The sequence below is a fragment of the Bombina bombina genome, chromosome 5 (assembly GCF_027579735.1).
Source record: "Bombina bombina isolate aBomBom1 chromosome 5, aBomBom1.pri, whole genome shotgun sequence".
Taxonomy (NCBI): Eukaryota; Metazoa; Chordata; class Amphibia; order Anura; family Bombinatoridae; genus Bombina; species Bombina bombina.
The window spans coordinates 942826384-942850085 of record NC_069503.1 but is presented as its reverse complement, the minus strand read 5'-3'; the positions used below and the strand labels follow the sequence as shown (position 1 = coordinate 942850085).

The 23702-nt window shown below is 39.0% G+C and overlaps 1 protein-coding gene across 1 annotated transcript in view; it reads right to left on the bottom strand.

Annotated features, from left to right (window-relative positions):
• The window catches only part of HNF4G (hepatocyte nuclear factor 4 gamma), a 269988-nt gene that overhangs the window by 243846 nt on the left and 2440 nt on the right, over positions 1 to 23702 (bottom strand). The window contains exon 2 of the mRNA XM_053713161.1: positions 15984 to 16059. The gene's annotated coding sequence lies outside the window, so the exon portion shown is untranslated. The remainder of the gene's footprint in view (positions 1 to 15983; positions 16060 to 23702) is intronic.

The following is a 23702-nucleotide window of genomic DNA, read 5'->3' as shown; positions in this document are numbered from 1 at the left end:
TAGTTAAAATAAATACAAACTTGCCTGTAAAATAAAAATAAACCCTAAGCTAGATACAATGTAACTATTAGTTATATTGTAGCTAGCTTAGGGTTTATTTTATAGGTAAGTATTTAGTTTTAAATAGGAATAATGTAGTTAATGGTAGTAATTTTATTTAGATTTATTTAAATTATATTTAAGTTAGGGGAAGTTAGGGTTAGAGTTAGGCTTAGGTTTAGGGGTTAATACATTTAGTATAGTGTCGGCGATGTTGGGGGCGGCAGATTAGGGGTTAATAAATGTAGGTAGGTGGAAGCAATGTTAGGGACTGTAGATGAGGGGTTAATAATATTTAACTAATATTTGCGAGGCGGGAGTGCGGCGGTTTAGGGGTTGATATGTTTATTATAGTGTCGGCAACATTGGGGTGGCAGATTAGGGGTTAATAAATATAATGTAGGTGTCGGCGATGTTGGGGGCAGCAGATTAGGGGTTAATAAATATAATGTAGGTGGTGGCGGTGTCTGGAGCAGCAGATTAGGGGTTAAAAATTTAATTTTAGTGTTTGCGATGCGGGAGGGCCTCGGTTTAGGGGTTAATAGGTAGTTTATGGGTGTTAGTGTACTTTTTAGCACTTTAGTTATGAGTTTTATGCTACGGCATTGTACCATAAAACTCTTAACTACTGGCTTTTAAATGCGTTAGGGATCTTGACAGGGTTGGGTGTACCGCTCACTTTTTGGCCTCCCAGGACAGACTCGTAATACCGGCGCTATGGAAGTCCCGTAGATAAAAGACTTTACAAAGTTTACGTAAGTTGTTTTGCGGTAAGGCCAAAGAAGTGTGCGGTGACCCTAAACCTTCAAGACTTGTAATAGCAGCAGGCGTAAAAAAGCAGCGTTAGGACCTCTTAACGCTGCTTTTTTACCTTAACGTACAACTCAGAATTTAGCGTAGGTTTTTCATTATTTACCATACAACATGCTTTAACATGCTTATTCTGCCTTGTTTTACAATAATAATGTACTAAGGAATATTAAAGGTACAGTCTACACCTTAGTCATCTTAAAGTCTTAACTTAGATTAAGCTGCAAATAACCTCCTGCGTGCCTTTCTATCATGCAGCAGGAATTATAAAAAAAGTTATTTTAAAATAGTGTTTCAGGCCACTTTGAAAAGGCTGCAAATATCTGCCCACTGATGACATTACACAATGTCATCCAGTCACAAAAGGCTCACTAGTTGGATTCAACAGACTGTCAGTGTTATTCAGCAGAGTGCCTAGATGCAACCAAGATCGTGATGTCATCAGTGGGTGGAGCTTGGCAGCTCAAAGTGGCAAGAAACAATATTAATTTGAAAAACAAAATGTATGCTTTACCTGATAAATTTCTTTCTTTCCGGACATGGAGAGTCCACGATGTCATTCCAATTACTAGTGGGATATTCAACTCCTGGCCAGCAGGAGGAGGCAAAGAGCACCCCAGCAAAGCTTTTAAGTGTAACTTCCCTTACCCATAATCCCCAGTTATTCAGCCAAATGAAAATGGAAAAAGAAGAAACACAAGGGTGAAAAGGTGCCTGAGGTTTACTCAAAAAAACGGCTGGATAATAACTAAAAAGAGGGCGTGTTCATGGACTCTCCATGTCCGGAAAGAAAGAAATTTATCAGGTAAGCATAAATTTTGTTTTCTTTCCTATGACATGGAGAGTCCACAACGTCATTCCAATTACTAGTGGGAACCAACAGCCAAGCTAGAGGACACGGAATGGACAGGGAGGGAGAAAAAGGCAGAAGGACCTAAACAGAAGGCACCTCCGCTTGAAGAACCTTTCTCCAAAATGAGGCCTCAGTCGCGGCAAAAGTATCAAATTTGTAGAATTTGGAAAAAGTATGCAGAGAGGACCATGTAGCCACCTTGCAAATCTGTTCCACAGAAGCTTCATTTTTGAAAGCCCAAGAAGAAGAGACAGCCCTAGTGGAATGAGACGTATTTTCTCAGGAGGCTGCAGTCCATATGCAAAAAGAATCATACTTCTCAACCAAAGAGACAGAGTAGTAGAAGTGGCCTTCTGACCCTTACATTTTCCAGAGAAAACAACAAACAGGGCAGAAGATTGCAGAAAATCTTTAGTAGCTTGAAAGTAAAAATTTAGAGTCTGCACAACATTCAGGTTATGCAAAAGAAGTTCCTTATGAGAAGAAGGATTAGGACAAAAAGAAGGAACAATTTCCTGATTAATCTTTCGATCCGACACCACCTTAGGGAAAAAACCCAATTTAGTACGAAGGACCGCCTTATCAGTATGAAAAAAAAAGGTACGGAATCACCTGCAGAGCTAAAAGCTCAGACACTCTGCGAGTTTAAGAAATAGTCAGAAGAAACAAAAGATAACAATTTTATAGCAACAACATGCATTGGCTCAAACGGAGCCTGCTGCAAAACTTTAAGAACTAGATTAAGTCTCCACGGGGGAGCAAAAAGGTTTAAACACAGGTCTGATTCTAACCAGGGCCTGAACAAAGTCTTGAACATCTGGTAAGTCTGCCAGATGTTTGTTCAAAAGGATAGATAATGCAGAAATCAGAACCTTTATAATACTGACTGATAAACCCTTCTCCAGGCCATCCTGAAGAAAAGACAAAATCCGGGAAATACTCACCCGGCTCCAGGAGAACCCCTTAGATTCGCACCAATAAAGATATTAATGACATATCTTATGGTAAATCTTGCGAGTAACAGGTTTGCAAGCCTGAAGTAAAGTTTCAATGACCGCTTCAGAAAAACCACGTCTAGACAGAACTAGGCGTTCAATCTCCAAGCAGTCAGCTTCAGAGAATCTAGGTTTGGATGGAGGAAAAGACCCTGAATTAGAAGGTCCTTCCTCAGAGGTAACCTCCAAGGAGGTATAGATGACATCCTTACCAGATCTGTGAAACAAATTCTACGAGGCCATGCAGGAGCTATTAGAATCACTGATGCTCTCTCCTGATTGACACAAGCAATGACAGGTGGAAGGAGAGCAAATGGAGGAAACAGATAAGCCAGAGAGAACATCCAAGGAACCACTAGGGCATCTATCAGAACGGCCTGAGGATCTCTTGACCTTAACCGTACTTTGGAACCTTGACATTTTGATAGGATGCCATCAAATCCTACTCTGGAACCCCCCACCTGAAGGTTATCTGAGACAACACTTCTGGATGGAGAGCCAACTCCCCAGGATGAAAGTCTGTCTGCTCAGAAAGTCCGCCTCCCAGTTATCCACTCCTGGAATGTGGATGGCAGATGGAAGACAATCGGGAGCTTCTGCCCACTGCAGAATGTGAGTCATCTCCTTCATGGCTAAGGAACTCCAAGTCCCTCCCTGATGATTGATGTAAGCCACCGAGGTGATGTTGTCCGACTGAAATCTGTTAAACTGGACTAAAGACAGTTGAGGCCACACTGATAGGGCATTGAAGATAGCTCTAAAATCCAAGATGTTTATGGGAAGAGAGGACTTTTCCTGAGACCACAGGCCCTGAGCCTTCAGAGAATCCCAAACAGCTCCCCAGCCTGACAGGCTGGCATCCATAGTCACAATCTCCCAGGAAGGTCTCAGAAAACAAGTGCCCCAAGACAGAAGTTCCTATGACATCCACCTTGAGAGAGAGTCTCTTGTTAGGGGGTCCAGATTTATCCTCTGTGATAATTCTGAATGGACTCCGTTCCATTGATGGAGCATGCAAAGCTGCAGCGTTCGCAGATGGAATTAAGCAAAAGGGATGATGTCCATGGATGCCACCATCAGACCAATCACCTCCATGCATTGAGCCACTGATAAATGAAAGGCAGACTGGGAAATTATTCACAAAGGCCACGGCTGTAATGCCCACATCGGGTCTTGAACTCTGGTTGTTTAGATGTCTATACTAAAATCATAGGAATAAACATAATATGAACAAAAAAGTCCCCATACATAATAGGGACTAATATAAATATTAAAAATCCCCTCATATGATAGAGATTTAAATATATACAGTGAGTGCAGAATTATTAGGCAAATGAGTATTTTGACCACATCATCCTCTTTATGCATGTTGTCTTACTCCAAGCTGTATAGGCTCGAAAGCCTACTACCAATTAAGCATATTAGGTGATGTGCATCTCTGTAATGAGAAGGGGTGTGGTCTAATGACATCAACATATATATATATATATATCAGGTGTGCATAATTATTAGGCAACTTCCTTTCCTTTGGCAAAATGGGTCAAAAGAAGGACTTGACAGGCTCAGAAAAGTCAAAAATAGTGAGATATCTTGCAGAGGGATGCAGCACTCTTAAAATTGCAAAGCTTCTGAAGCGTGATCATCGAACAATCAAGCGTTTCATTCAAAATAGTCAACAGGGTCGCAAGAAGCGTGTGGAAAAACCAAGGCGCAAAATAACTGCCCATGAACTGAGAAAAGTCAAGCGTGCAGCTGCCAAGATGCCACTTGCCACCAGTTTGGCCATATTTCAGAGCTGCAACATCACTGGAGTGCCCAAAAGCACAAGGTGTGCAATACTCAGAGACATGACCAAGGTAAGAAAGGCTGAAAGACAACCACCACTGAACAAGACACACAAGCTGAAACGTCAAGACTGGGCCAAGAAATATCTCAAGACTGATTTTTCTAAGGTTTTATGGACTGATGAAATGAGAGTGAGTCTTGATGGGCCAGATGGATGGGCCCGTGGCTGGATTGGTAAAGGGCAGAGAGCTCCAGTCCGACTCAGACACCAGCAAGGTGGAGATGGAGTACTGGTTTGGGCTGGTATCATAAAAGATGTGGGGCCTTTTCGGGTTGAGGATGGAGTCAAGCTCAACTCCCAGTCCTACTGCCAGTTTCTGGAAGACACCTTCTTCAAACAGTGATACAGGAAGAAGTCTGCATCCTTCAAGAAAAACATGATTTCCATGCAGGACAATGCTCCATCACACGCGTCCAAGTACTCCACAGTGTGGCTGGCAAGAAAGGGTATAAAAGAAGAAAATCTAATGACATGGCCTCCTTGTTCACCTGATCTGAACCCCATTGAGAACCTGTGGTCCATCATCAAATGTGAGATTTACAAGGAGGGAAAACAGTACACCTCTCTGAACAGTGTCTGGGAGGCTGTGGTTGCTGCTGCACGCAATGTTGATGGTGAACAGATCAAAACACTGACAGAATCCATGGATGGCAGGCTTTTGAGTGTCCTTGCAAAGAAAGGTGGCTATATTGGTCACTGATTTGTTTTTGTTTTGTTTTTGAATGTCAGAAATGTATATTTGTGAATGTTGAGATGTTATATTGGTTTCACTGGTAAAAATAAATAATTGAAATGGGTATATATTTGTTTTTTGTTAAGTTGCCTAATAATTATGCACAGTAATAGTCACCTGCACACACAGATATCCCCCTAAAATAGCTAAAACTAAAAACAAACTAAAAACTACTTCCAAAAATATTCAGGTTTGATATTAATGAGTTTTTTGGGTTCATTGAGAACATGGTTGTTGTTCAATAATAAAATTAATCCTCAAAAATACAACTTGCCTAATAATTCTGCACTCCCTGTAATATGAAAATTAATTATCATGCTACAGACAGCGGGATAGTCTCCAAATAAGAAAAGACTGAATGCAGATGAATACACATAAAATATTAAAAATGTGAATTAACATACACATAAAACTGTCACTAGATTGCAGCAATTAGCATGAAATCTCACGATAACAAAATAAAAGAACATTTGATCTCTTAGAATATTCTAAAACACAAATACAGAGAAATAAAAATGAGGATAAAGAGGTCCTGTTTCCTAATTAATACTTATATAATATTTTCCATCTAGAAGGACGAAATCCTGAGGAAATGTGAGACACCTACGGTCTAAAAAAGGGAATTACCCTTCTTTCCAAAAGGGGACTACTCTTCTTTCTGAAGGAAAAATTATCAAAAGATATTAGGAAATATCACTGATGAATATGTAAAAACAGCAGTAGGAGCGTGCATTACTGCTATTCCAATATAAAACCTGGACATAGCTGATATTACCTCAAAATGATAAAGGGGCACTGTCATGCCCCCATTGGGCTTGAATTCTTATCTCTCGTGTATGGATCCCAGTGAACTTACACTGAGTTACCATAGAGTCTCTAATTTAGAGAAGGTGAACACCATTCAACTTCTATCCCTGTCAGAGGGATAAAAACCAATAAGTCATTGAGAACGATAAACATTTATAAAAATAGAGTATGAATCGGACATAAAGCAACATCCGAAGACATGCTAAATCTCTCCAACTATAATAATTTAATATTGGTGGGAAATACACTGAACAAAAAGAATACCTAATGGTATATCATACTATGTTAACATAAACAGAACATCTTGAATAAAAGGAGGCACCAGACATCTAAAATAATAGAAACTTAGACCATAATGTCAATAAACTATCACTAGATGGCAGAAAAGGGCAGGGGAATCCCTGCTAATACCTACCTAACAAAGAAAGATCCTTGGATATCAGATTTAATAAAATCTTATCAAGAAGTCAACAGACCCTGCTAAATACAAGGAGTATAGTAAAAACTGATCCTCTTTTATTAAATAAAGAATAGACATAATGAGCGCTTCCATAAGAAGGTCATATATAAAACCCTCAGCAGACCGTAATACTCAAATAGAGTTCTCTTAATGAGATCCTATCTGGTAAAGAGATCTATTATCCAAAAAAGGAGAATAAGCAGCTCATAGGTCGATCACTATCAGGCTTAAAAACAAGCTAACTCCTTAATAAGGTTGAAAATGTACTGCATAACTCCTGTTAGAGGTATCTTTTACCTCCTCCTAGTGGTAAAACTTCATACGGGGAAACCTCCGGTCGACAGAGGAGGCGGAGGCTCCACAGCTGACATAATCACTAAGGAGGAGCTGATAAAGCGCTGCGCTAGGAGTGTGACACGCTGACACAAAGGGAAATTTAGGGCACACAAAGTTTTAGACTCCTTCCCGTAACTTTCATAGAAAGGATTCGCGCCAAAGGAAACTCTGGCGGTCATCTTAATCCTGCCGTCCGGAGAAGCCCATAAAAGTTAACCCTTGCACTTTATGAATACGTTCTACACAATTCTGTCCTGATTTGAACCCTCTGAAAAATAATAGGGTACACGTAATAGATACACTTCAAAATAGTGTCACTATAGAGACAGAATAAAACTATAAATCCCTGAGAACAAGATTACCATCCTGGTAACAGTCTCACTAAGAAACTCCAATATGGAGTTAAAATCTGCAGTTGCGTTAACCTGATGAAACGCAATATAGAGCCTACGTATATCAATTACTGTAAAAAGGCGGTTCCACATATAAACAGAAAACCCTGTGAAGGCTAAGTAGAGAACAATGTTAACTGCTCTTAAACAGCAAGCACCCATGCTTAAATAAAAGTATCTCTCCTTTAGTACCGGCCACTGAAAACCAACTGAGTGGTTTTAATGCTTCCGCACACAATGGCGGTTCCTAGAAAAAAAAGAGTTAAAATAGATATCTGCAAACACAATTTACACAAAACTCTATAACTCTTAGTGGCACATTATTATATGCTAAGGAGGGAAAACTACTAATCAGTAACTGACTGAAAAAGCAGACGCTCAACATAAACTGCGTCACAAATAAACTGGGCCCCCACACAATTAGAAGCACTTCAAAAATCCTAAAACATGGATTGCACAGGGATATAAAGAGGGAGAAAAGCCTTGGCAATTTCTAGAAAAAACGGCAATGGCAGCAGCAAAATTCCCTGTCCCTGGTAGTAAACCAGGTGTCTGCTCAGACGCAATATATCTTAAATTACCGGATAAATTTAGGGCACACATTCTAAGGAGATTTATTCTCCATTCCCCCTATAATCTGTCCTGATGATCCTTAATTATAAAGGATATATGTCCTAATTAGGATCAGAATGAGGATTGCCCTCTAAAGTGCTGCTGTCCTTCAATACCTTGAAGGAAAAAGCACTCTCCTGAGATCCAGTTGCAGGACAGATGCTGCTACACAGGTGTGACAGGCACTTCGCTCCCTGTCATGGACCTGTAGTAAAATCAAGAACAGAGTAACTAACTCTGGCTTTCTGCAAAGGGGTAGCAAAATGTTAAAAGTAAAGCAAAGACTACCTTGCTGCCTTTTAACTGCTTAAAAGTCACCACTACTCTTACTAAAGAGATTGACATTGACACAGCTAGACCCCAATCCTTGCTTGCAGGGAAGAGTACCCATAAAAGGATTAATATCTTCAGACACCAACTTCACACAACCTCCATTGACAGAGACAAAGAGAATGACTGTGGATTATGGGTAAGGGAAGTTACACTTAAAGGAACATAAAACACAATTTGTTTTTTCACTATTCAGATAGAGGATACAATTTTAAATAACTTTCTAATTTACTTTTATTATCTAATTTGTTTCATTCTCAATGTATCATTTCTTGAAGGATCAGCAATGCACTAATGGTTTCTAACTGAACTCATGGGTAAGCCAATCACAATCAATATATATATGCAGCTACCAAATAACAGCTAGAACCGAGGTTCTCTGCTGCTCTTGAGATTGCCTAGATAAACCTTTCAGCAAAGGATAACAAGAGAAGGAAGCAAATTAAATACTAGAAGTAAATTGGAAAGTTGTTTAAAATTGTATTCTCTGTCTGAATCATTAAATATTTTTGCGGAGTTTTATGTCCCTTTAAAAGCTTTGTTGGGGTGCTCTTTACCTTCTCTTGCTAGCCAGGAGTTGAATGCCCAACTAGTAATTGGAATGGTGTTGTAGACTCTCCATGTCATAGGAAAGAAATAACTTTTTTACAGTTCCTACTGCACGATAGAAAGGGGTGCAGAGGGCTATTTGCAGCTTAATCTAAGGTAAGACTTTAAGATGACTAAGGTGTAGACTGTCCCTTTAATTTTGATAGTTCCCAGGCAAACAACTGAACTGCATGCTGTGACATCACTAGTCCTTTAGCAAAATGGGAACTAGAATTTATCTTTAACACTGTTTTGACACATCCTCGAAGTATAATTAAAAAAAGAATTTCATTTCCAAAAGCAAAAAGTTGTATTGCATTTCCAAAAATGAAAAGTGTAATTCCAAAAAAGAATGTACTTCCAAAAAAGAATGGTATTTGTATTTAAAGATTTGTATTCTGGGGGAGCGGAGCTCGCCCGGCAACAGAATGGTCGCATATTACTAGAGTTCCATATATCTTTGTATCTTTATACAACAAAAATTACCATTCAGCTGATTGAATAACAACCCAAAAGCAAGACTGACGCTTAGAAGTACTTGACCTAATTAGCAGTGCAGCTTAAACTCAGCAACTAATGAGAAAGCCGAACTGTGCACTTTTTTCTCATGGCCGCCTGAAGCAGAAGCCATTTGAAAGCGGCCATCTTCCTGCCCTCGTGGAACATCATAGCTCTAATATCTCATCAAAACCTCAGTAAAGTGGCCTCTCTCTCTACTCTTCCTCCTACTATTACGGATCCCACGACTTCTACACTTATAGCCATGGAAGAGCTTTGTAAGATAATGGACACAGCATTCATAGACATGAAGAGAGATCTTCTCTGTATAGTAGCAAGATATACCTCCCCTCCATACTTCACTAATGAGCAACAAGTGGAGCTGGAGATGACGCCTGCCTATAGTGCTGAAGAACGTGAGACACAGAGCCAGCGGGTGCAACAGTTTTTAGCCTTGCTGTTGCTTAATGCTGATTCTGTGACAGAACAAATGGTTAGAGCTGTTCATAGACCAAAAGGAGTCATTTTAGCCTTACAGTCACCTGCTGAAGGAGCAAAGACCGATGATACATATCTCCTTGCGCAGACCGTGATTTTGGAGCCGGGAGGCAACAAATTGACATCGGAGATGAATATATTTGGAGCAGGGGCTGACATGAGTCCAAAGGGAGATTATAGCGAAGGGACTAGTTTAGTCCCAGGTAGAACTCTGGACATGCTCTATAACACAGATGCAGCTATGAAGATCAGTTTGACATCCTGGTGGGCTCCGAAACGAGCATGCTATCCTCGCCTAGATGACCGCAAATGTCATGAGACTGGGGTTCAAATGACGGAATCTTCTACCTCTGAAATAGCGGAAGATGACAGCTCGAAGAGAATTACTAAAAAAGAAACTAGTCCTTTCCTGGGAAATTACTTTAGTATGCTTTGGATTACAGCTCCAGTCTCAGGGACTAGTTTAACAATCTTTCCCGAGTGTCCTATAAATGCCGTATGGACTGTACAAAAAGCTGGGGTAGGATAAATTCCCTGTTCAAAGACAATGTTTTGCAGCTATGTTCTTCATAAGATGACATAAAAATGGACTGCTGCTAGTTAGAATTTTTTTCACCAAAGTATTCTACGCTGTTTCTATTCCCTCAGTTACCAACCTTATCATTATATTAAGTTTCCTCTATAATAATAGCCTACATTACATGCAACAAATCTTCTATTTGTTTGTACTATGTCATTGTGAATGACTAGGTTAAACTCAATGCGGTGGGCATATAGGATTCCCCATTTGGGATGCCCCGGGTGCATTGGGAGTCCCCTATAAGATATATTATACTAGTATGCCATGCCATATCACAGAAATGTTGACATGATAATGTACTTGGAATTTTAAATATGGCTTTATTATATTTGGCAGAGGTGCCATTTCCTCTTTAGATACTTGCTAGATATCACAAACAACTTACATTAGAATATAAATCTAACATGAGCTCCTGATATTGCCCTGCAAAAGCTGTTCACCAGGCTTTCAAAATACGTCTCTTACTCAGTTTACAAACACATAGTCACCCATTAGTGGTATGGGGGACAATATTTTATGTATCATATCATATATTTACTGTCCTACAGAGATAGGCTATTTTGAGGTCATCTAATGTATATACAGATATTTTAATATTGTGGACCATAATAGTTCCTAATGGTACAGATAGCCTTACTGTAGATATTCATACCTTCCCTATAATTAAATATATTACTGCACTGTCAGAGGTTGAGACAGTGCAATATCTTGATTGTTGAACAGGAACGATATGATATTAATTGTCACTTAAAGACTATGGCCTCTATTTATCAAGCTGTCGACTTTCTTGCATTCAACGGCACCAATACGCTCGCCTAAGATCGCCTAACATCGCCGCCGTGGACCTGAATACACTCTCCAAAATTATCAAAAAAGCTGTCAAAAAGCTGCGCACCGGAGCCCCCCGCAGCTAAATAAAGTTATTAACCCCTAAACCGCCGCTCCCGTGCCCCGCCGCAACTCTAATAAATGTATTAACCCCTAAATCGCCACTCCCAGACCCCGACGCAACTTTAATAAATTTATTAACTCCTAAACTGCCACTCCCGGACCCCGCCCCCATCTACATTATACCTATTAACCCCTAATCTGCCGCCCCCTATACCGCCGCCACCTACATAAAGTTATTAACCCCTATCCTGCCGATCCCAGACCCCGCCGTAACTAAATAAATTGTTTAACCCCTAAACTGCCGCTCCCGGAGCCCACCGCCACCTACATTATATTTATCAACCCCTATTCTGCCCCCCCTACCCCGCCGCCACTATAATAAACATATTAACTCCTAAACCTAAGTCTAACCCTAATCCTAACACCCACTAACTTAAATATAATTTAAATAACTCTAAATAAATATTCCTATAATTAACTAAATAATTCCTATTTAACTAAATACTTACCTATAAAATAAACCCTAAGATAGCTAAAATATAACTAATAGTTACATTGTAGCTATCTTAGGGTTTATTTTTATTTTACAGGCAATTTTGTATTTATTTTAACTAGGTAGAATAGTTATTAAATAGTTATTAACTATTTAATAGCTTCCTAGTTAAAATAAAGACAGAAGTAACTATAAAATGAAACCTAACCTAAGTTACAATTACACCTAACACTGCACTATAATTAAAATAATTAAATAAATTAGCTACAATTAAATACAATTAAATACAAATAAATAAAATTAACTAAAGTACAAAAAACACTAAATTACAGAAAATAAAAAACATAATTACAAGAATTTTAAACTAATTACACCTACTCTAATCCCCCTAATAAAATAAAAAAGCCCCCCAAAATAATAAAAATCGCTACCCTATACTAAATTACAAATAGCCCTTAAAAGGGCCTTTTGCGGGGTATTGCCCCAAAGTAATCAGCTCTTTTACCTGTAAAAAAAATTACAATACCCCCCCCAACATTACAACCCACCACCCACACACCCAACCCTACTCTAAAACCCATCCAACCCCCCCTTAAAAAAACCTAACACTAATGCCCTGAAGATCACCCTACCTTGGGACGTCTTCACCCAACCGGGCCTATGTCCTCAACGAAGCTGGGCGAAGTCTTCATCCAACCAGGCAGAAGAGGTCCTCCAGACGGGCAGAACTCTTCATCCAGGCGGCATCTTCTATCTTCATCCATCCGACGAGGAGCGGCTCCATCTTGAAGACATCCGACGCAGAGCATCCATCCAGACCGATGACTACCCGACGAATGAATATTCCTTTAAATGACGTCATCCAAGATAGCGTCCCTTGAATTCCGATTGGCTGATAGATCGGAATTAAGGTAGGAAAAATCCTATTGCCTGATGCAATCAGCCAATAGGATTGAAGTTCAATCCTATTGGCTGATCCAATCAGCCAATAGGATTGAGCTCGCATTCTATTGGCTGTTCTAATCAGCCAATAGAATGCAAGCTCAATACTATTGGCTTATTGCATCAGCCAATAGGATTTTTCCTACCTTAATTCCGATTGACTGATAGAATTCTATCAGCCAATTGGAATTCAAGGGACGCCATCTTGGATGACGTCATTTAAAGGAATATTCATTCGTCGGGTAGTCGTCGGTCTGGATGGATGTTCCGCGTCGGATGTCTTCAAGATGGAGCCGCTCCTCGTCGGATGGATGAAGATAGAAGATGCCGCCTGGATGAAGACTTCTACCCATCTGGAGGACCTCTTCTGCCCGGTTGGTTGAAGACGTCTCAAGGTAGGGTGATCTTCAGGGGTTAGTGTTAGGTTTTTTTAAGGGGGGCTTGGGTGTGTTATAGAGTAGGGTTGGGTGTGTGGGTGGTGGGGTTTAATGTTGGGGGGTATTTTTTTACAGGTAAAAGAGCTGATTACTTTGGGGCAATGCCACACAAAAGGTCCTTTTAAGGGCTATTTGTAATTTAGTATAGGGTAGGGATTTTTATTCTTTTGGGGGGCTTTTTTATTTTATTAGGGGGATTAAAGTAGGTGTAATTAGTTTAAAATTATTGTAATTATTTTTTTATTTTCTGTAATTTAGTGTTTGTTTTTGTACTTTAGTTAATTTTATTTAATTGTATTTAATTTTATTTAATTGTAGTTAATTTATTTAATTATTTTAATTATAGTGTAGTGTTAGGTGTAATTGTAACTTAGGTTAGGTTTTATTTTACAGGTACTTTTGTATTTATTTTAACTAGGAAGCTATTAAATAGTTAATAACTATTTAATAACTATTGTACCTAGTTAAAATAAATACAAAGTTGCCTGTAAAATAAAAATAAACTCTGAGATAGCTACAATGTAACTATTAGTTATATTTTAGCTATCTTAGGGTTTATTTTATAGGTAAGTATTTAGTTTTAAATAGGAATAATTTAGTTAATTATAGGAATTTTCATTTAGTTATTTAAATTATATTTAAGTTAGTGGGTGTTAGGTTTAGGGTTAGACTTAGGTTTAGGGGTTAATATGTTTATTATAGTGGCAGCGGTTTAGGGGGGGCAGATTAGGGGTTAATAAATATAATGTAGGTGGCGGTGGGCTCCGGGAGCGGTGGTTTAGTGGTTAAACAATTTATTTTGTTGCGGCGGGGTCCGGGATCGGCAGGATAGGGGTTAATAACTTTATGTAGGTGGCGATGGTATAGGGGCGGCAGATTAGGGGTTAATAGGTATAATGTAGGTGGCGGCGGGGTCCGGGAGCGGCGGTTTAGGCGTTAATACATTTATTAGAGTTGCAGCAGGGTCCGGGAGTGGTGGTTTAGTGTTTAATACATTTATTAGAGTGGGAGCGGGGTCCGGGAGCGGCGGTTTAGGGGTTAATACATTTATTAGAGTGGTGGCGGGGTCCGGGAGCGGCGGTTTAGGGGTTAATACATTTATTAGAGTGGCGGCGGGGTCCGGGAGCGGCGGTTTAGGGGTTAATGTATAAGTATAATGTAGGTGGCGGCGGTGTAGGGGGGTGTTTAGACTCGGGGTACATGTTAGGGTGTTAGGTGTAGACATTTACCATAGGAATCAATGGTATATCGGGCAGCAGCGAACATAAGCTTTCGCTGCTTTCAGTCAGACTTCCATTGATTCCAATGGCATCCGCCACCTCCAGGGCGGCGGATTGAAAACCAGGTACGCTGGGCCGGAATAGTGGCGAGCGTACCTGCTAGTTCTTTGATAACTTCCAAAAGTAGTCAGATTGTGCCGAACTTGCGTTTGGAACATCTGTAGTGATGTAACCATCGGTCTGTGTCAGACTGAGTCCGGCGGATTGTATGTTACATCACTATATTCTACTTTTGCCGGTCTGTAGGGTTTGATAACTACGGCAAATCAGGCAGCTTGATAAATAGAGGCCTATCTCTGTACTAAGATTTCAGTATAGTAGAAGAATATATCTATTGTACTGACTAGCCCAGAGCAATATGCTTGAGAGGGTCTCACTCTATCATTAAGTTATCACTTATATCCCCAACACTACAGCGTAAAACTTTTAGATGTTACATTTGCTTTTTATTGGAAGTTAGTGATAAATTATACAGTTACCACTGCTATACAGCGTATAAGTCTACATTTGTTAGTTAAATACCAGCTACTTCTAGAGGCGATTTCTATGACTAAGGCTAGTGCTTCCGACATGAGTGGCTGTTTTGGTTTCTTATAGTGTAAACGGAGCGATGATACTACTGAGACTAAAGATCTACTGATTTTAAACAGTTTATGGTGTTAGTTGAGACTTTTAATGCAACAGTTATGTTATTGCTGTTGACCCTGTTAGTGGGTTCTATATTTGAAAGGTACCTAAGAATTATCTAAAGAGATTAGTGGAGTTATTACATTTTTGCTAGTTCCGCTCACCCCCCTCATAGTTTACCTGTTCAACTGAGGAAAATATATCCTACTTTCATACCCCTAAATTTCTCATATGCATGTTTTACTATAGCAGCTATTGATATCCCCTCCCCCAAATCTCTAAACTAAAATGAGATTTTAATATTATCAGTTCTTCTTTCTCAAGTCCGTGTACATAGTACGTTTTCACAAATGATGTTTAACTATAAAGTATATCTTACTTGGACATAACTATTGCATCACCAGTGTTTGTACAGGGTTTAAGTTTAATTTGGAAGCAACTTTAAACAGTATACCTACAGCCTTCTGGCTTATTATTCTGCTAATGTTTTGTACATTTTTCACTTTTTGTGAAAGAACTTGTTTTATATTATGTATGCTCTCAATAACCTCAATAAAAAAAAAAAAAAAAAAAAAATAAGATTTGTATTCTAAAAAAAAATCTATTTCCAAAAAAAAATATTTTATTTAAAAATGTAGATTTGTATTTGTTTTCCACAATGTATTTACAATGATAAAGAATCACACACACTTGCCTTTTTAACAGCAATCTTATTACATATGCACCATTTAAATGTTTACACATATAAGCAAATGGTATTAAATCACTTTTTAGGTAATCATCATTAATGGAGAAGTAATTAACTGTGATGGCTTACTTTCATATATTCTATTTCCATAAATATAAAAAAAAATGCAAACATTTCCCCTCCTTAAAAAGCCTGTATTTAGCTTGTTTCTTATCATTTTTGTTTGTTCAACTAGATTTTGCTCTTACCTTGTTCACTGTTTGGACAGTTTCATTAGTTTAAATAACAACTCAGCTATTGGATTGGAATGGCTTAACACTGGATCTAAAAAAAAAAACATATAATGCTTTTTACATGCAAATTCTTATTGATTAGACCTACAGTGCACCCCTTAGAAGTAAACTCGATCACTGTATTCAAGGTCTTGAAGTTAGTTCGCCTTGGCCTTGCGATCACATGCTAACTTTTTATTAATTCCAACTTGTAATACCAGCGCTAATGCGGCTGAAAGAATTTTTTACTTTGAGCGCAGTTAAGCACATGTGAAAAAATAATTTAGCGCGCCACATGTAATTTAGCCCAGAGTGTGCAGTCTAGTGGGGATTTGTGAAAAAATATGTGCAGCTGACCACCAAAAGGTCACATTAACAGGTGTAGGCAGGGCCGGATTTCCCATTAGACACAGTAGGCATGTGCCTACAGGCGCACCGCAGGGAGGGGCACCTGTCTGTATCAGTGTAATTGTAATATATTTTTTATATTTATTTACTATGAAATGGTGGCCGTTGCGCCACATTCCAATGTTTTTATGTTGTGCACGAGGAGCAGATCTGGCTCAGTATCTGCAAACTACTGAAGGTCCTAAGGGGAGAGGTGTTTTGGTGAGAGCCAGCTCACCTTAACACAGCACCATTATGGTGTGAGCCGCGAGTGCTCACGCAGAGCACCCACGGCTTGCACAGCACCACCACACCCACTCAGTAATACAGCCAATACCGGGGTGGCAGTGTTAGCGTGAGCTGCAGCAGCGTTTCTGAGTGTACCCGCTTGCAGTTCACAAACGGCTCCTTTACTAAAAGCCAGGATCAGCTTTCAGCCAATCCGCATTGCTTGCACAGCTTCACTCGCCAGCCAATGAGGAGCCACGTCCCTGTACCTGAAATGACCCCAACCCACAAGGCGCAGGGAGGAAATAAGAAAGGAGAGGAGGACTTTAGCCTATGTAGCCTGGGGAGAAAATAGCTGCGTCCATTAATTGTGAGTAAATCCCTAAATAAAAATAAATTTGTTCCTTTGCTCCACTATTTAGGTAACCACCAAATGGGATTAAATCTTGAAAACTTTTCTATAAACAACAAGGTGGTTGTCAACCAAGTCATAAATAAAAATAAAACTTAACTTTTAATAATTACTAGTCAAAAAAGGAAGGAAACAATGCTATATATACCCTTCCACACTATGCTCCTGACTAAACCAGTCAATATAAATTTGTGGAAGGGGCAACAGGGGCGATTTATATGTATCTCAGTAATGGAAGTTGTATTCTAGGATATATATATATATAAATACTGTATATGTCAAAGTACAACTCCCATCACTGACATACATTCTTTCTATGTACATCAGTGATGGGAGTTGTATTCTGACATATATATATATATATATATATATATATATATATATATATATATATATATATATATATATGCCAGAATACAACTCCCATCACTCTGCTATTTGAGCTCTTGTGATTTTACACAGAGTTAAAAATAATACTGTGCTTACCTTGTTATCTCAAGCTTTAATGTTTTACTTCTAATAATTATTTACCGTTGTCCTAAATAAAATAAAAAATTCCCTAAATGTTTTCACTTTTGTTTGGTGGGGGTGGGCGGGCTCGCCAGGTTTTTGTGCCTACAGGCACCTGAGATGTAAATCCGGCCCTGGGTGTAGGTCCCTCCAGTGAGTGGCCCATAATAAAGAGGAGACCTATGGTTGTTCTCCTAAGAGGTGAGGGTAAGCTGTAGAGATTTAGGTTTTGTATTTCTAACTATGCACTTTCATGTTCAGGACTTTAGTCTCAATAATCTAAAAAGTCGTTTGTTATGTATGGTTTAAATTACACTTATATCCGTGTTTATATGCCCAACTGTTTATGTTCCTCTTTTATGTTATCTATGAATAATGGCCTGTTAGATGAAACTGTTACTGATCCGAAAAGCCATGTTGACGAGGTTCAGACCTAGCTACCCCTTCTTCTCTGAAACGTATTCTAGAGATGTAGTGATGCTGTTCTGATTTCATGAACATTATAAAGTTTACTATTGCTGATGTGCATTTGGACTGGTTTGAGCGACTTACTAGGCAGACTTTTGATTCTAATAGGCACCCTATACAACTATCCAGTTACCCTAGTCAACATGTATGCCCCAAACAAAAGACAGGCAAAATTCTTTAAAAAGTCCCTAGATATGCTCACATCTGTAGCCAAAGGTTTTACGATCCTAGTGGGCGACTTGAATGTTGCACCATTTCCCAAACAGGACTGTTCACACAGTCATAGTTGTATCCCTCCTTCCACATTACATGCCATTCAGACCAAACTACAAAGCCTGTCCCTAATTGATGTTTGGAGACTCCAACATCCCACGGCGTAAACATACACCTTCTATTCCCATCCCCAGAAATCCTCATTCAGAATAGACTACATTTTCTTAGATCAAGACCACCTCCATTTAGCAAAACACTCGTACATTAGCCCTACGCCCTGGTCTGATCATTCCATGACAGTACTAGAAATTTCCTGGCCCAAGGCCCCGATAGCTCAATATTGCTGGAGGCTAGACGACTCCCTTCTAAAAGACACACAATTGACAGAGAAGGTTGTTCGCTCTTTGACCAAGTACTTTCACCTTAATGATAATGAAGCAATTACACCACATTTATTGTGGGACGCACATAAAGCGGTTATTAGGGGTGACTTCCTCAAATTTAAAGCGAATAAACTTAGATCTAGTCGGAGAGAATTTGAGTCCTTAATGAAAAACTTAAATAGACTAGAAGCTGATTTCTCAAACTCTCCCCAAAATATGTTAATACAAAGAGACCAGGTGAAAGCTAGATCCTTAGTTAATGTCTACCTTAATAAAGAGGCACAGAGGCGCGCCTTTTTCTTAAAGAAGCTTTATTTAACAGAAGGTAATAAGGTGGGCACAATGTTGGCATGAGCCTTACGTCAAAGAACACTTAACTCTTATATTCACAAAATTTCAGCTCCGGATTCTGCTATTATTCAAGACAGTAAAGGGATAGCTAAGGTTTTCCACGATTACTTTCAGGCCCTATACAAACTTCCTCATACTGACAATCACTTAAACAAGATAGAGAGTGATATGTACATTAAAGATGCAGACCTTCCAAATATCTCACAAGAAGATGCTGCACAATTAGATGCCCCCATAGAAATCTTAGATATACTTTTGGCTATAGAATCCCTTCCTAACTGTAAAAGTCCAGGACCAGATGGATTATCCAACTCCTACTACAAGACCTTCAAACACATATTAGCGCCCCAGCTAGCTAAATTATTTTGATCAGTAAATGACACCAATTCTTTTTCCATGGATATGCTTTCCGCCCACATTGCCCTAATTCATAAACAGGGTAAATCTCCACAACTGCCAAAAAATTATCACCCTATATCGTTGATTAACACAGATGCAAACATTTTCGCTAAAATTCCAGCTACTAGAATTAATAAATTGTTACCACAAATCATTCATGTGGACCAGACAGGCTTTATTCCACATCGGGAGGCCAGGGACAACACTATCAGTACATTGTATCTTACTGTATAGATCATGCGTCCTTGACGAACACTGAGCTTGTCCTGGTCTCTACCAATGCGGAAAAAGCATTTAATAGGCTTAACTGGTCATACCTGAAATCGGCCCTGATAGGATTTGGTTTTGGCTAAGTAACTATCAATAGAATTTTTAGCCTATATAGCAATCCATCAGCTAAGATAAAGGTGAATGGCACCCTGTCAGACTCCTTTCAAATTAATAACGGGACCCGACAGGGTTGCCCTCTTTCCCCAATACTTTTCGCTATAGCCATGGAACCTCTGGCAGCACATATTAGGGGCAACAAGGACATTAAGGGCATGACAATAGATCCTAATGAATATAAAATTAGTCTATACACAGATGATGTCTTGTTGACCTTGACTGACCCCTTCACCTCTATCCCACACCTTCTGCAGGAATTTCATAAATTCGGTAGACTATCCCATTTTCTCGTCAACAATCAAAAATCTAATATCCTAAACATTAATATGCCCACAAAACAGTTTAACGCACTCTCTATGATTTTCCCGTACCAGTTGTGCACAGATCACATACAATATCTGGGCACCCGACTAACCCCTAAGATTGACTGACTTTTCAGCGCCAACTACATCCCAATACTTAAGCGAATTCAATCAGACAGCCAAAAATGGCAATCAAAGCCCTTCTCATGGTGGGGTAGAATACAAGTGGCTAAAATGTCTATATTACCCCGCATTCTCTACATGATGCAGACAGTCCCTATTAACCTCCCCCAAACATTTATATCACAACTCCAATCAATTCTCTATAAATTTATATGGAGCGGTAGTAAACCCAGAGTAGCAAAACAAACTGTTTATCGTACAAAACAACAGGGTGGTTTGGGGGTTCCCTGCATAGCAAGATATTACCAAGCTGGCACACTGCAGCGAGTCTTAGACTGGCACTATGACAAAGCATGGTTATCTCTTGACTCCTTTATACTTCGGACCCCGCAACTTGGTCCTTTATGTTGGTTACCAGCATCCTGCAGACCCAGTGTTGTCAAGCTTTCACCCCTATACAGGCATATCTTTCATTCATGGGATAATTTGATACAACATACACCAGGGATTTCATCCCCCTTCTCGCCTATGTCACCAATATTTCAGAACACAGAATTGTTGAGGAGTATGCATACATCCACAGGTAGTACCCAGTTCACAGATATAGGTTTCTCCTCTCCCATATGTGAGTTTCTTCAGCCAGTGGGTCTGAGGCCTGCATTTGAGCTAGCAGATATCCTAAATGGCACTTTCACTCATTGGCTTAAATATTCCCAGCTTAAACATCTCCTAGCTACCTCCCCACACAAGCAAGCCCTTTGACACCCTCTTACATGCTTTGAATCGCTCTGCAGAAGTGGGAAAGCCCTGAAGGGAACACTAGCATTAGCTAGAAAAATAATAGACTCCTGCCTACACAAACACTTACCCAAATCCACACAGAACTGGTCCAAAGAACTTGGCTTGCAAATCCCGGAAGTGTTGGGATCGATTATACTCATATACCCATAAATCTTCTACATCTACTCAAATTCTGGAGATGAACTATAAAATAATTTCTAGATGGTACCTCACACCAGTACGGTTAAAGTATATATATTCTGAGCTGTCCCCTATGTGCTGGAGGGGCTGCGGTGAAATCGGCAGTATGGCACATAAATGGTGGACTTGTCCTAGATTGCTGCCTTTCTGGAGCGCTTTGCAACTGATACTCTGTCCCTTGTTTGCCGCCTCCTTTAAACTCACACCCCTGATGGTACTATTTAATGACAGACCTAAACATACTTGTAAGCTGAGGTCACATCTTCTACAGATTTGCTTAAATGGAGCAAAATCCCTAATTGCTAGAAATTGGAAAACTAACATCATATACACAGTTGAAACATGGACAACACGTACCCAAGAGCTCATACAATTAGAGAATACTATTATTTCAGAAGCAATAAGCTGAACCTTTATTGTGACGTCAAGTTCTATTGGGAAACCATAAACCCACTGCAACCATGAAGCCGGTACCACCCACCTCCTCCCCCCCTCATCTCCCCTCCTTCCCCTTCCCCCCTCATACCCTCTCCCCCCTCACCTTCCTCCCTCTCCCCCACCTCTTCTACTCTGCTCTTTACATTCCTAATAAAATAGATCAACCCAAAACCGCACTACACACTTGTGCGAGAGTGGCTTCTTTCTTCTCTCTATTACTTTTCTTCCTATATCTACACTTCCTCTTTTTTTTCTTACTTGCTACCTTTTTTTTATTTATTTTATATTTCTATGGTTATTGTATTGTATTTTGTGTTACTCAATAATCTTGTTATACGCACTTGGAACATTTATGACCAGTAGCTATCTGTAATGGCATGCTCTTGATGCATTTGTTTTTTTGTTTATGCATATTATTGTCACTGAAAATTGTTCAATAAAAATGATAAAAAAAAAAAAAAAAAAAACTGCACAAAGCAGTTATAAAGAGTTAAAGGGGTATAAAACAAGTTGGGATAGAGACAAAATATAATAATGTGTACTTTAATTAATTTACCTGCAAATTTATACTGCAGTGCCTCGCCGTAAACTCTTTCTTTTAAGTTTCTGAATTGTACAGCTCTAACTCCCCCCACACAATTCCTTATATGGCTGTATCTATCTCCACCTTTGCTTTGGTAGAATACAAGACTTTAGCAGTCATTATCTGCTGGAGCATGCCTGGAAGCAAATAAGCTGCTGTGAACTCAGTTAAAATACAATGCCTGTGTTTCTGATGCTAAACACTGATAAGAGGAGGTGAATCGGTCTACTCCAGACTGCATGGCTATGTCACTAATTTTGCTTATTTTTGAAAATTATTTTAAAATACTTGCCAGCAATTTTTAAACAATTTTTTATGCCAGCTATTTTTTACTTAATTAGCTCTTTTAGGATATGCACAGATCTCAACATGTTTTATGGTACTTTAAAGTGAGAGGAAGGGGGGTGTCCTTTACATTGCGGTCAATGGGGGACTGTGTTTTTACTTTAAAGATATATGTATTTGCTTATATTAAAATATACAAAATATAAACACATGAATAGATATGTATATATTCATATACATATATATTTTTATTTTGCTGCCCAACACTTCATGATTAGCTCCCTGCGCTGCGCTAGGTGGTTTGCCATGTCTCACGGCATGAAAACGAGACTCCGATTGGAGCCTAAGGAAGCACTCTCTTGTGAGCGAAAGGCTTCCAGGCTTTGAGGTCGCATTCGCATTGCGCATGACTTGTAATACCAGCACACATTTACGTATTACTGAGTAGAGCTCAAATATATCACTCTCAAAAGCGCAATATTGCAATCCACTCATAATCTAGGAAGCCAATATGTTTTAAAGGGACACTGAACCCACATTTTTTATTTTGTGATTCAGATAGAGCATGCAAATTTAAGCAATTTTCGAATTTACTCCTATTATCAATTTTTCTTCGTTCTCTTGCTATCTTTATTTGAAAAAGAAGGCATCTAAGATTTTTTTTGGTTCATAACTCTGGACAGTACTTTTTTATTGGTGGATCAATTTATCCACCAATCAGCAAGAACAACCCAGGTTGATCACCAAAAATTGTCCGGCATCTAAACTTACATTCTTGCATTTGATATAAAGATACCAAGAGAATGAAGAAAATTTGATAATAGGAGTAAATTAGAAAGTTGTTTACAATTTCATGCTCTATCTGAATCACAAAAGAAAAAAATTGGGTTCAGTGTCCCTTTAAATGTAAGAAGAGTTTCATTAATGTTCAATTTTACTGTATACAGCAGACATTCTTGAAATTCTTCAAAATATTTGTGTTTACTACCTTTACGGGAAGACAATTTCACAAATCTACCAACCCTTCTATATTTAGCAAAATTTACCATATATATTTTAAACCCAATAACTTCATGGAATTTGAACTCAAATAATTCAAGACAGAGTCAAGTAATATAATTAATTATGGAATGTGACTTTTAAAGATATATCAAGTTTCTACATTTGAATGAGATTGCAAATGGGATCAATATTCAAAGCATCTCACTGGAGATTTCTTTGTCCTTAAACTAAGAACATGTAATA